At 33.7% G+C, this 15,720-nt stretch overlaps 1 protein-coding gene across 1 annotated transcript in view; it reads left to right on the top strand.

Annotated features, from left to right (window-relative positions):
* Window positions 1–15,720, top strand: part of LOC129229540 (semaphorin-2A-like) — a 652,526-nt gene that overhangs the window by 135,627 nt on the left and 501,179 nt on the right. The gene's annotated exons all lie outside the window — the stretch shown is intronic.

Raw genomic sequence — 15,720 nt, 5'->3', positions numbered from 1 at the left:
TTCATTTGACACCCTTTAGGAGGCACGCGTGCATTAAGGACATTGCAACCGCGAATTAAATTAACTCCCACATTACTTAATGCTTTCATAATGTAGTCTGTAGTGTATAATTGACGCATTGGCGCTCATAGTATAACTTTAGAGGAACTATCCAAAATACTATTTCTTTAATGTTAACACTGTTTACCTTTATTTTCGTATAAATCAACACCATATCCGTTATATGTCATTATTTTTAATGAATACATATTATCTGTGTTTAACAAGATATCCCTTAAAATTATTCGTGACAATTGGGCACTGTTATTGAATCTAAGAAACCATTTCCAAGACATTATTCATTTAATGTTAAGGTGATTGACGCGTTTATTATTATGAATAAGTAGCAAAATGTCACTTAAATTAGTGACTTAATTGAATAAATGCGAACCGGGTTTTTGTTATGTTTGAAAAATGTACCGCCGTTTTAATATCAACTAACATTCACTAAAAATCAGAAGACTACTATTTTTGATGGCCATATATATACTTTTTAAATTTATGTATTTATTTATTTATTTATTTTTGAATGACAAAGTTACTTTTAATTCAATTATTTTGTTCATTGGGGGAAAAAAAAACTTTTGACATATTTTGTTGGCTGACAAAGCTACTGTTGATTGATTTATTTTGTTACTTAACAAACTAGATATTTTTGATTGACTTAGTTTATTAATTGACAAAACTGCTTTTGATTGACTCAGTTTGTGATATTTTATAAAATCACTGAATTGATGTATACGTGGCTTAATGTTACGTTGCTTGAACCTTGTACATTAGCTAAAGCAGTTGTTTGACATTGCCTGTTTGGCATTAAAATGACGAAATTATGTAAAATCTTCCGAAACATAATGCGAAAAACACTCCTCTAGTTGATGGCTTAATTGAAGATTTTAACTATGAAGAACTTGATTTCTCAAGAGGAGGTATACTTGTGTCATTTTGAAAAAGACAGAGTGCAAAATGATCGAAAACAACGTTATTTTACAAACTAAAGGAAGCTATCGAAAGGGAAAAGAAAATTGTAGGTTGACAAAACAAATGATTCTTTATGTAGAACACACCCTTTATTTTTTTGCGAGCAACTTTTATAATTTAATTATTGTCCTAATATGCATTCACGCTGATAAAAGTGGCAAATTACGCAGGAAAAAACACAATACGTCACAGAAAATTAATGATTAAACCTTTTCCGGAAAAATAAGTGCCTTGTGACTCTCCGAGTCACCGTTGGTATCAATCCTTTCTGAAGTTTTATCCGCCTGGAAAAAGCGGCAATTTAAAAAGATCTCCCTCTTTGATGCGAGCGCAGAATTAACGAGCCCACGCAATTGTTTGTTTGTGCATTTTCCATTACGCCAGTCATCATTAGCTGGAGATTAACTGTGACCGTAGCTATGGAAATGCATTTGGCTAATTGCTATAGGTTGATTCAAAGCTGTGATATAGCCGAGTTATAAATACGGAGCCCTTATCTGGTTTGTGTGTGTATATTCAGTATCGGTGTTTTTTTCTTTTTCTTTTTTAACAGTTCAGTTTTAATCTTCGCTTTGTTAATTTTTCTTCTTCGTTTAGTGTGAAAAATGGACTTTAATTTGAACGGGCCCTATGTTAGCGTTTATTAAGTTTTTGACTAATGATTGTGGAATGCGTGTTTGCTGTTCTGATAATTTTGGTCTCCAAAATTACAGCGCCGATTTGGGTTCGAGATTACATCTGCCGCTAGTTAGGCTCGCCCATTAGTGCTTCATAAATTAGAAATAGCTTGGTCCATGTTTTCATAATTTTGTCATTCTCGTCGCGGTTATTTGGAACATTTTGTTAATAAATCTCCCTCGGAAATAAGTACGTATTTCGCAATGCCAAATTTTAAACATTTTATTCCAAATCGTCTGCTGCATTGAATTTCATTTTGAAAGATGGCAATGTCAAACATTTGCCTGAAATCGTCTGCTACATTGAAAGGCACGAATGCTGCGAATTTTATCTGTCCAGATAACATTAAATTATCAATACAAGGCTATTTGTTCTCCCTTAGTCTAGCATATTTAATAGAATTGAATTCCCAGGAATTCCTGTTTTAATTATAAATTTCTCATTTTGTATTCCTCCTTGACAATCAAATGGAATACTAAATGCTGGGAGAAAGTAAAAATACAGAAATCAATGCTTCACTAGGCAGCCTTTGTTTATTATATCAATAATCAACTCCGAGTTCTGTGGTTAATTTGAAATTTGGAAATACGTGCAAGGTGTGGAAGTGAAATAGTATCCTCTCTTCGTATTATCTGTTTCATAATTTGTTACGAAATTATTTATTATAGTTGTGGAGCTTTTGATAACTTGTTAATTTGCATTTGTCAGACAGCCGTTGTATTAGCATTTGAGGAAACTGGAATTCAATTACTTGCGGTACATTTTTCAAATTATGTAATTGTAAAGTGAAGTTTGATACTAAAAGGTTAATGTTCTATTTCGTTGTAATTAATGCTTTGATGCGGAAATGAAGAACAAAGGGCTTGCTAAATTAGTTTTATTTCACTCATAACATAAATGGGAATGTTTGCCCATTTTTCATAACTTGTAAAGTATACTGAGAGTGGTTATTTTATAAAATTAATTTTGTGACTTCGTATTTTACTTTATTTTCATTAAAAAGAGAGCTGGATTTTATCAGAATGGTGAAATGGATTCCATTTAGTTACGGTGTTGAAAATGTCGATAGATCAATAAAGTTTAGTCTGTAATCACGAAAAATTAAGAACACACATTTTTCTGGATATTTTTTTGTGACATTTACCTCCTTTTACCCTTCCTTTTGTGTCACCCTTTATCGCCCAGATACAGATATGTCAGCTTGGCATAACAAAATTTACTGTCACCTTATATTAGAACAGTAATTACCTTTTAACGGATATTGCAAGGTAGACAAACTTACAGAGTTATCTTAACATTATATTAATTTCACACCAATTGTGGGTGGAAAAAACATTATTTGTTGCATTGGCAACTCTGGAAATAACATCAATAAAAAGGATTATTTTTTAAATATATTATGTCAGAGTGAGACCTTCAAATCATAGTCATGGGTGTAAAAAAAAACTTTTTATGATGGATTAAGGAACAACCGATTGGCAAAGCAAGGGTATGTTAATTTATGTCTTATATGTGTTGTTGTTGTTGCACGCCCTCGTTGGCCAGTAGTGCTAGACCAGGTCTACGATATTGTACACTCTCAAAAAATCCAACACCGTTAAAGGGTCGTCAGTTAAATCTTGTTTCGAAAGCTCCAAGCAGGCGGGAATGTGTTCTGGTGAAGCCTTCTCAGAAGAAAAGTTGGAACAAATTTCAAAGTTCTTGGATCTCTCATTGATTTAAGGTGACCTTTTTCGAAGGCGGGCAAGAATAGTTTGGTCCTGTCTATTGAAACCCAGAGCCAGGGATCCTCCAGGACGAGAACATTGATACCAATGGTGCTCTGGGGAGACAATCCAAGTGGTCTTATTCTTGTGCTTAATTTTTGAGAAAATCTCCAAAAAGGTGAATGGTCGTCTAACGACAGGGGGGGGGGGGGCTCATTAGTACCAGCCTAGACCAAAGTGGCCGCTATCTCATTTCGTTCCAGTCGACGTGAGAACAGGAGCGGACTTGGTCCTACAAGAGCGCGTGAAACTTGACTATATAAAAAAAAGTGCTCTGGTTAAAGGGCGCAAAAGAGAAAAAAAACGCACCGGTTCAGAGACGCATAAAAAAAAGAAGGAAACCCTAAAGATGCACAGGTTTCAGAGCGAAAAAAAAAAAAAGTCGTAAAGGTTTGAGGGCGCAAAAGAAAAATATATAAAACGAAGGTGCACAAGTTTGCAAGCGCAAAAAGAAAGAAAGAAAGAAAAAAAAAAAACGAATTCGCACATGTTTGAGAGAGCGAAAAAAAAAAAAAACACGAAGGTGCACACAGGGCGCATCAGCCCACAGGCCAATGGTTTGGCAGGCAACTGCGCGCCTGCGTGGGAACGGACTCACTGCAGATGAATCTGATGAGATATGTATAAGTCTGATACATAGATCTAATGACTGTAGCAATGATTATGAATCCTTAATTATAATGGCCTTATGGTCATCCGTCTGTCGTAATACTCATACAGTAAAATAAATATAAAATAAAAATGAATCTTAAAGTTGCAAACAAATGTGTTACAGGTACACGGAACAATTAAAGTTGTGCGTGTGAACGAAAAATACTCGCCGTGTATCAATGTAATAAATACTGAAAGCTAAATTAGAAAGGCATAACACGTAGTGCAATTAAAACTATGCGTGCGAACGGAAAATAACTATCGAGTATCACTTTTGTTCAATAAGTAATGATAAATGAGTTTTAAAATTACCAACAAATGAGTATTAGATAAAATGTATAATTTAGGCTGTGCGTGTAAACGGAAAATAATCGTCAAATATCGCTTGTGTCCAGTCTTACAGGAAATCACTAAAATATGCAGCAGTCAGCTTAAACTAGAAGGAAAATCAGCAAGCCGAACAATTGGCAATGTGTCTTCTGAAGATCAAAATCAAAGTATCGTATGAAGATCCACACATTTAAAACTGCAATATTTTTAATCATACTTTTTATATGTTGTATAGTTCAGTTCGTGTTATGTTACAAATTTTTAATACGTTTTGTGTTGCGGATGCGTATTTTATGAGCAGATGTCTTTTTTAAGCATCATTATTTAGTTTTTTTCTTTGAAAAAAACATTGTTTTCCGGACTCTCTGTATTTTTGTTTCCATAAGTTAATAATTTAGTTTATATCTGGGTAACGAGAGCTTTAGACTTATGTTTTTGAGGATGCCTGTTTTTATTATTGAAAACAGTAAGTGGATAAAACAGAACTAATAGGTTTGTTAAACGGAGCTTTTTTATATGTATTATTATTACTATTATTTATTTATTTTTTAAATCTAGTTTTAAAAGTGATTCCTGTGTTTTTTCTACTTCAAATTCAATAAATTAATCGAAGAATTAAGCTGAGAAACAAAGCATTTTTTAGAAGGAATACCGGAGGAAATTGTTTCGAATGTCGAGGAGAAAAAATACTGAGGTTTTTTTTTTAATAAAATATAGAGGGGGGGCTCATGAATAGGAGATCGCGGGAGTTAACTTTGATCTCCCAAAAGTTTTCCTTATCCGGCGAATTTTGTTCGACAGCTCGACAAACTCGGAGATGATTGCAATTTTTTTTGTCTTTAATGATTTTAATTATAATTCCTAATGTCTCCTATTGGATGTAGATATGAGTCAATGCCCCTGTTTTATTATTCGGTGAAATTTGTAGTTCCATTCGGAGAATTAAAAATTCCCCCCTCTCAATAATTTATGTTTGACACCACTTAAAAATACAAGGTGATAGTTGAATCTTTGTTTCCTTTTTCGCTCCTTTGAAAAAAAGAAAGACTTTCTGATGGCTCTAATTCATGTTGTGCAAATTTTCTAATTGCTCGAACGCTTTCATCAATAGTCAAAACATCAGACTTCTCCTCAAATCTTTTTAGGGTGAAATTTCTAAGTTATCCCTGTCGCATGTTTAGTTTTCTCAGTCGAAACTAGATGGCAGTAGCAGTTAGTTTTCTCTTTTTAAGTTCAGCTGTGAACTCATTCACAGTGCGATTCTTAATTTTAACATGTTTTATTCTGAATAAACCTTGTTTATTTTTTCCTTTTTTTTCTTTGAACTGTCAGTAAGAATTCGTACAGCAATTTTTAAACTAAATTTTTCAGATTACCTATCTAAAACAATTTCAGGAAATTTTGTTGCAAAACAACTTCAGTTTTGATATTTTTGTTTTCATGATAGTTTTATTCTTGAGAAATTAGCATTATATAAATGCAATATGCACTTTTCTGAGGCTATGCCTCCCCCTCATATTTACCTTTTTGCACAGTTTATCATCTGTGGTCTTTGTAGTTTGTTATAAGATAATTAGTGTAAGGAATTTTACTTGTTTTGCGGAAACAGTTTTTTCTTTTCTTTTTAAATTCAAGTGCTTTTTAAATTTAACTACTTTTTAAAAACGAAAAAGAAATAGCTGGTTTATTGTGAGTGCATTTTTATCACGTAAATAAGTTAAACTATACAATCGAACTCGCGCATAACGAATGCGACGGGGCCGTAATATTTGCTCGTTATAACCGGATGCTCGCAAAAAAGAGTTTGGGTAAAAAATCATATATTCTTCCTTATTATTTTTTTTTATTATTATTATTACTTCTGTAGAATACCAAAGAAGGTGGTTAATTTGCTTCGAATTTTCTTAGTATCTCCCAAGACTAACTTCGAAAAAAGTATTCGGAGTCGGATAGATTTTGAGAAAAAAGAGTCGGAGTTAGAGGCTCTAAAAATCCCGGAGTCGGGCATTTTCCCTTTGACTCCACAGCCCTAAATTTATTCCTTTTTTAATTTTTTTTCTTTGCATTCTGAAATAAATATCCTCAGTTCTAACCCCGCAGCAGAATTTCATTCAACAAATAGTCTAAAAAATGAACAGACACTAAACCTAATTTAACACCGAGAAATGCTTTAAAATAAGAAACTTAAGTTAAAAACTACAGGAACATACCACCCAGGGCCGCAGATAACCAAGGCGGGCCCCTAGTCAGCTATGTTGCCGGGCCCCTCTCGTCCCCCCCCTCAAAAAAAGAAGAAAAAAAGAAAAGGAAAGGGGGGAAGAAGAAAAAATGGAAAAAGGGGGAAAAGAAAAGGGGGGGGGGAAGAAAAGAGAAAGAAAATCAAAACTGCTCACTAGAAAACAATTAACTTTCTTTGAAGTGCCGCAGCATAAAATATCAAAAGAGTAAATTTTACTTAATCTTTACGTTTTCTCTTAATCGGAGTTTTTTCTCCTCTTTTTCTTTCATCCTTTCTTTCTTTTCTTTTTTTTTTTTTTGCGCCAGAGTGTCACCCCCCCCCCCCAAGACCCAAGAACCTAGTTTCCGTCTAGGCTGACTTGGCCTCTCATCTGGCGTGATACTACCAGTAGATTATATCCCAGAAAATACATACAAATCTCTGCTTGCTGAAAATGTAAGATTATTTTTCTTAAAAGAATTTAATTTATTTTTTTTTTCCTCAACGAAGAAATACTCAGCAGACTTTCTTACGAATCTGCTACATACGTCGCCGATCACCACATCACGCTTTTTCTGCTACCGGAAAAACGGTTTTATCGTATGAAAACGCGCATTTTTTGGGTAATGTGCGACAACAAGGAATATTTCTTAGGAGTAACGTTGCTCAATTAGTCATTTCATTGTTCGGTATTAACATGAAAATTTTGAGTCTTGACTGTAGTTTTACTGAATTTGCTAAAACATTATCTCGTGAACTTTGGAGAGGGGGGCCCAAAGCGGGTTGGTATTCGAAGAACGCTCGAAAATTGTAGTTTTGGGATTTTTATCGCAACAATTTCGGTTTTATTTCCCAGCAGGGTTCTTGAACTTCAAAATAAAAAGTCATTTTTGTATTATTTCAAACTCAATATTTATTTATTAGCGAAATTTACAAGCACTTGAAAAACCCACTATGCCCTACAAGGGGGCCCAAAGCGGGTAAGCTTAACTAATTGTGATTTGGTACATTTGCCAATCAAATATGAGGTTATAAATGATTCAATTAGTTGACTAGCTACCTGCCATTATAAAAAATATATACAAAAAAGTTATACTTATCCGATTTAATGTCAGTACATTTGTTTATAAAACATACAGAAATATCTGATTAAATTAATAGGCTAATTAATTGCCATCATAAGAAATAACTTTTTAAAGTTATACTATGGAAATAGAAAATCTAAATTAGCACGTGTCACGAAATTATAAATAAATATATGATTAAATACTATACCCGCTTTGCCCAAAAGCACGCTTTTTATTTCAATAATTATAGCCTTAAATTAATAATTATAAAAACGGAATGACCGTCGTGATTTGTAGGTGGATGATGTCACAATAACGTAATATTATTAACAGTAAAAAAAAAAAAAAAAATCTGGTCTTCGACTAATCACAAGGTACAAAACTTCATTTTTAGAAATGCATCATGTTTTTATTTTAAGCCTCTTCACCGCTGCTTCGCTGTGACTGATTGAAACTCGGAGGTGTTCGGTTAAACACGACATACGTCTGCCTCGCCGCTGACACAATATGCGGGGCACACGAAGGCCTACCTGCCGGGTTTTGCGACCTACCCGCTTTGGGCCACCCTCCCATGTATGATATGTGCTTCTTGCTTTCGTTTTCGCTAAATGTTTAATGTACAAACAATTAATGTTAAAAATATATTCAGCTGACTAATTTATTTTGAGAAGCTTGCTGTTTGCATTCCTTTCACTTTCTTTCCTTTTTATGCAAAATTATCTAGACTGCGGCATTAATGAGCTTTTTAAGCAGCTTTGCGTTTCCTTGACAATTCCCAAAACATGTTTACCTTTTATTATGTGTTCAATTGGGTTTTTCATGGTTATGGCACCGTTGCAGTGGCTTTTTTGAAAGTTGAAAATTTTCTGTTAGAATGATCAATGAATGAAATAAGAAATTTTGCGATGATAAGAACAATTCTAATGATCCTCGTTAAAATTACACTATTATTATTATTATTATTATTATTATTATTGTTCTTGTTAATAATAATAGTAATAATAATAATTTTAATTGGAACAAAACAAGCATTCAATTTTCGCAGCAAAATTACCTAGTGAGTCAAACAAAATTAGGAAAAATTGAATAATTGATGCTTGTCTTGTTTGAAATCGAAACAGTAATGAAATAAAAATATACCACCAGCTCCTGTAATTTGAGCATGTATCATTCGAATTTTACATTTCAATTACTGAGAAATCTAACAGCAAACGTTCCTTCTTTAATTTTTTTTATTCTACTTTTTTTGTTCTTTCTTTCGTTCTATACCCCAAGTTCATAATACACAAGTTGGATCTGAAATTGAGAAACTATTAGCATTATCTTTTTTCAAATTTGGAAAAAGGAAAAAAAAAAAACACCACTTAATTTTAGATTCCTCAATAAATTAAACAAAATTAGGAAAAATTAAAAATCAACGTTTGAATTTATCAAATTTGATTGCATCGTTAAAAAAAATATATTATAAATCGTAAAAAAAAACTCTGTCTATATTTAAGTTATTTATTATTTCAAAGATTGAAGCAGTTTATTAGGCAACACCGAATGGCAATTTCAATCCTTCGGCGGTCGATAACGTGTTAATGACAACAAGAGTAAAAAAAAAAAATCTATTAGTATACCTGACAAACCCATGGTTCTTAAACAAAGTGACACGTTGTTCAATGCGAAGCGCAGGCTCAACATAAAAACAAAATGAAAAGTTCTAGTTCTTATGGCGCTATCCGCGTGTCAAGCCGTTTATTTATTCAAAGCCCAGTCTGGCTTTATTCGTTGACAAGGTTCTTAGTGGCAATTGATTAGCGCGTAAATTACACGTGACGTTTCTTGTTCGGAATGAACGGGGAAAAAAAGAAGAAAAAAACATTGCATGTATAGCGGTCTTTCTTGCTAAGGATTATGGGTGACAGGAAAAGAAATGTCCCCAGCAAATATAAAAGAACAGAAAAAAAGAACCGAAGAAATCGAATTGGAATCTTTTTAATTATTGTCGAATGATAGGTTCTGGTAGGGCGTTAATGAATAGGCATTCAGGGATTCTAAGGGTTTTTCTTTTTTATCAGTGAATCCACTTAATATCAGTGCGATTGCAGAAGTATTATTTAATATCTTTCAATGAATTGAGAGTTTTTCTAACACTTTGTTGCGTTTTATCACACAATCTCATTTTGTCATTCGATTGCAAAATTCTCGTTGTCATTAAAATGAGAAATAATTGTAAATATTTTTTAATTGTTAAGATCTCAGTTCGTAACTGAATAAGCTAGTTTCTAATTTATTTATCTATTCTTTTTCTGAGCAATCACGAATTTCTTATTGTTTTAACTTGACTGTTGTCACTTGACCAGAAATGCCGGTTTCTTTGATCAAAAATGCCTTCTGAAGGGTTTTTTTAAATCAAAAATGCCTTCTGGACGGTTTTTTAAATTAAAAATACCTTCTAAAAGAGATTTTTTGATCTAAAAACCTTCTGAAGGGGTTTTTTGATCATAACATCCCTTTTAATTATGCATAAACATCTGTATTATAATTTGCAGTAATGTTAAAACCAATGCCTCTGCCACCCCCCCCCCTTTTGCTGCGCCACTAAAGAGCCCCATATCACTTACATGGGCCCAATTATTCCTTTTTTGTGCGCATTTTCAATAATGTCTACCTCCAAAACCAAAAACTAGATCCGCCCATGTCAGAAGATTAAAATTCTAGGTCTGTTGACTATCGTTTGTAAAAGCAGAAAAAACGTTTAACATTCGTTTGTACGGAACAAATAAATAATAAAAGCAAAGCTAAGACAGTGCAAACTGATATTATTATCAGTGCTTTTTCATGCAATGAGTTTATCAACGTGTGATGAGTTTATTCTTCAATGGCTTAAATTTTATCCTTAGGGTAATCATATTTTAATTCTACATTGCTCAGACACTCTGCTACACCTTTCATATACTTATTTTAAAATAAGAATACAGCCGAAGATTTAATTTAAAAAAATGTATTTAATTTTAAAAAATGTCTGTAAAAAAAAAAAAAAAACCATCGAGGTTTCTGCTGAACAGTTATGAGTTACTCATGCGCGAAATGTGTTTAAGTACCTAAAGCGTCCACCAATAACGCGGTTCCTATTCTCCCAACAGTAATGGCGCACCCTCAAATACCACGAAGCCCCCCATGAACAAGTGCCTTCCAAGAAAGAAAAACGTAAATCACCCTCCCCCTAAAAATTTCATTTTAAGAATGCAGTGAAGGAGTCTCTCTCTCTCCTTTTAAATATTGAAATAAAAATAATTTCAGTAGTAAAATTATCGTTTTGCAAAACGCATCTGTGTAATTTTCACAAAATTAATAAACGTACTGAAAAAAAAATAACAAAAACTTCTGACTGCGTACCAATTACTAATTAATAAAAAATACTTGAACTGAAAATGCTCGTACATTGCAAAAATACAGGTTTAGAAATTGAATCTTATTTAAAAAAAGAAACAAAACGAAAAATAGATGCCTTTAAACACAAGAATTGTTTTTTCTTTTACGTTTTAAAAAAATAATTCTTGACAAAATAGTTTTTAATCAAAATTTTCAATGCATTTTCTTTTCTCAAGAGTTTAAGAAAAAGAATAAAAAAAAGAACTCCGCTACTGATTTCGCCATGAACGATCTTAACTAGCCTGGGGCAGCAATTAATACGAATTCACATCTTAAACAAAATGCGTGCCCTCTGCCGGCAATGAGCTTAATTAACCATTCACTTAAAATTAAATACATACCGGAAAGTTTGATGTGGAAAGTTAATGACGGAGAAATTGTGTTTCTTTTTATTTTTGGCCAGCATATTAATATGCCGAGTTCATCTGTGTTTCATTTTTCCTTTACGTTTTAATTTTAACGACCGTAAACCGTATTTTAGTTACGTAAGATGAATTTTCTCAATATTTCTGTTAGTTGTTTTGTGTGACAGTTTATTTTTCCATATGCACATAATGTTATGCAAGCATTGTATAACGCATTACTTATTGTATGATTATTACATGTTATTATTAATATTTTTGATGTTACTTAAGAAAAACGATAAGTAATATCATATGCACTTGCAGTTCCTCACCACAACAAGTACAGTAGAACAGGGGTACCCATCCCCCCCCAAAAAAAAAACTCTTTCCCTTTTTTTATTTTTAGCTCTTTATTTTATTTACTTTTATTGAATATTAATTATTTATTTTTCATTTTTTAGTTCTCTTTTTTATTTAATTTACTTTTAAAAATGTTTTTTATATTTATTATTGTTATTATTATTATTATTACTACTACTATTGTTAATATTATTTTATTAGAAAAGTTCAGTGCTACGCCAATGAGAGACACACACACAAACTAAATAAATAAATGAAATGAAGTTTAAACAGAATACAATAAAATAAAATTGATAATTTAAATGAAAAATAAATCAATTTAAAAATTTAACCCCACCCCCCTTCAAAAAAAAAAAAAAAAAAAAAAATTGTGGCTGAACTTGCGCCATAATCCCCCCTTGTGGGCACTCCTGCAGTAGAAGTTGTTTAGAACGACATCTCTTTCAACAACAACGCGTTTGTATTATTCGCAGACCCAATTGAACTCTGTTAGAAAATTAAATTAAATCACCCGGTTTTAATTTTATAGCTCTGTTGTTAAAGTTTACATATAGTAAGTTCGGGTTCTCATGAGATCGGTTTTGGTAAAACTTTTCTCTTGATTTAATTTTTGATTTTCTCGTTTCTAAAGTAAAATTCTATGAACTTTGTGTAGCATCAATAATAATATTAAGTCACATCGATTATAATATCCATAAATCTCTCTACCCTATATTTGAAAATTAAGTTAAACCAATTTGACATTAGAATATAGTAGCAGTTCAAATGGCAACCTCGACTTCGACATAATTTTTCATAATTTTGATTTTATTATTAGTGCGTAATGTAAGTTCAGTATTTCGTTAAAAATAGTCCTTAATGACCAACTTCCAATTCCGACTCCTAGAATTTTAGGACTGTCGACTCCGAATCCGACTCCTGTACCCAAAAATTAGTCAGACTCCAACTCCATGAATCCGACTCAGACTCCGTAGCTTTCTCAAGAATTTAGATAAGGGGGGGGGAGGACTGACTCCGACTTCTACATCCCAAAATAAGTCCGACTCCGCAAACATTGGCAGAGTTGCGGATTTTAAAGAAAAATTACCGATTCCGGCTCCGAGTCTGAATTAAAAACTTTCGACTCCCGATTCTTTTACCCCAAAATGAGATTGACTCCGACTCCACAGCCATGGTTTTTACTTTGAAATTATTATTGTTGATATGATTTGTTTATATTTTCACGCTACGTTTTAATTTTGTGTATTCAGTGTTAGGCGGAGAAATTCGGAGTCCTTTATGTTTCTACATGAAAATATGCTCAGACTTTTTTTTTTTTTTTGGATGATGAAAATTTTTTCTTAAGTTGACATTTTGCTGTTTTTAATTTAATTTGAAAGTACACATTCATTCTTTTTTAAACTATTTTTTGGCAACAGAGGAAAAACAAACGATTTTTTCTTTAATGTATTTATTTTAATAAGTTTATTATTTTTAATTTTTTTTTCTTTTTTGAAAGCGAATAAGATGTCTTTTATTGGGAAAAAAATATATTAGCTGCTTTGTTTAAATGTGCTACTACTTTATTTGTTCGTTTATTCATTTTTCACTATTTCCTCAGATGAGAGGGGCATATTTTTTTCCTAGAAATAAGGTTCAACTATTAAAAAGTTACATTTAAAATAATTTGCGACTTTGAGACTATTTATCAAAGTCGATATTGGTATGCGGAAAAGTAGTCTCGTTTAGTTCTGGAATCGGGACGGAACTTCTTGTTTATGAGGTAAATCAAAGAATTAAGTTTCATTATTTTCACAAAACACTTTTTCTTCTTTGAAATCATGCTTTCGGTTGATATTTGCAAGTTTTTTGTTAACTTGAAGCTTTTGCCAGTTTTATATTATTTTATTTATTAATTTATTTTGTCACTCTACTATGCAAAAAGGAAAAAACACTCTCATTCAGATAACACTTACTGGTGTGGTATGTCTTTAAAATAATATATTATTAAGAAGTATTAAAAAAAGTAAGCGCAGTACAAGTTTAATTAAAGTGATACCAGATTTTATGTAGATTGAGTACTGAAAGAGGAAAGAGCAAATACTTGTTCGTTCTATTGAACAAATGATATTCATAATGGTTTAATCATCTCATGTGTTGATTATCATTATTTTTTTAGTGAATTTTACCAATTATCTGCCAACTGGAAGTGTATTGCTTTCTAATATGATTTCAACGCAATTATTTCACGAATTGACACGTTGTGAAATTTCCGAAACTGACTGATTCCAAATACGAAATCTGCCTTAATATTCAATCTAAAGCTCTTTTTATTGTACCAACTAGGCTTTATATCAGTAACTTTTTGTGTGTGGTATTTTAAAAGTAAAGCAATATTTAACGTTAAAAATGCCCAACTGGACCCTTCCGCGAAATCATGAATTTCCTCGCTTTTACTGTGCTGCTGCCATCTGTTGGTTGTTTCGTAAATTAGAATTGATGGCTGTTCGGGTTAAAGTAACTGGTCGAACTATGTTTTGGACAGGGCTGCGGAGTCGGAAGGAAAGTGGCCGACTCCGACTCCTGGATTTTGAAGCGCCCGACTCCGACTCCGATTTTTTTTGCCCCGGGTGACACCTATCTGGTAGATGACACCCAAAGTTAATTTCAGAGTTTATAAAAAATATAAATATTTTAATTCTGAAAAATTTCGCGAATATATACTGCTCGACATTGAAAATGCAACATCAAGAAGGAGTGGTCAGAAATTTATGCAAATTTTAGAGTAGACGTTCATCATTGAGTTATGTAAATGATGTAAAATGCGCAGCTCTCCGACGCACGTGAAGAAAGATATAAGGGAAGGAACTTGCAGAATGGGCAATATTCGTGTCGTTATTTCTGACTGGAGAATTATCGAAGAAATTTTGTTTTTGTCTTGGAGGATACGTGTAACACGAGAGAATGAATGCCAGGCCGACGTCAACGAAGGCACTTCCAGCAGACAGACGATTTTACGAGGGGTATGGTGATCGGACTGAGAAAGGGGAGGTTGGTCCGTACGTCAAATTGCAGCGGATACCCACATGGATGCGAGCACGGTGCATCGGCTGTGCCGAAGATGGTTGGAACAACGAAATGTGGCAAGATTGAGGGATGCAGGGGCAGCCAGAGTGACGTCAGAACGCGTGGATCGACGCATCCACCAACAAGCTGTAGCAGACCCACAAGTCACTTGTTCCTCAATTCTGCAGCAAATTCAAGATACAATGAATGATCCCGTGTCAATCAGAACCATTTCCCGTCGTTTGGTTGCACGTGGTCTGCAATCACGGTGTCCGCTAAGAAGACTGCCATTGACTCCACAACATAGACAGCAACGTTTAGTATGGTGCCGGACTACAGCGACGTGGATGACAGAATGGCGAAATGTCATGTTCTCAGATGAATCCCGCATCTGTTTTTCCAGTGATAGTCGCCGCATACGTGAGTGGCGTCGACGTGAAAACAGATCTAATCCGGCAGTAACTGTGGAACGTCCCACCGTACGACAACGTGGCATAATGGTTTGGGGCGCAGTTGCGTACAATTTCATATCACCTCTATTTCGTATTCAGGGCACTATGACGGCCCAACGATACTTGGATAATGTGCTGCGGCCGGTGGCAATCCCTTACCTTCAAGGACTACCTAATGCAATTTTTCAGCAGGATAACGCCCGACCGCACAGTGCTTGTATCTGCCAACATGCTCTCCAAGGCACACAGATGCTTCCCTGGCCACCGTTCTCTTCTGACCTGTCACCAATCGAACATGTGTGGGATGTGTGGAAACTACCTTCTTTAACTATTCAGTCTGTACATCAGTGAAAGTAATGTACTGTTTTGGTC

This window comes from Uloborus diversus, chromosome 9, assembly GCF_026930045.1.
Source record: "Uloborus diversus isolate 005 chromosome 9, Udiv.v.3.1, whole genome shotgun sequence".
Classification (NCBI taxonomy): Eukaryota; Metazoa; Arthropoda; class Arachnida; order Araneae; family Uloboridae; genus Uloborus; species Uloborus diversus.
The sequence above is the reverse complement of the archived record's forward strand: the minus strand, read 5'-3'. Positions and strand labels throughout refer to the sequence as shown.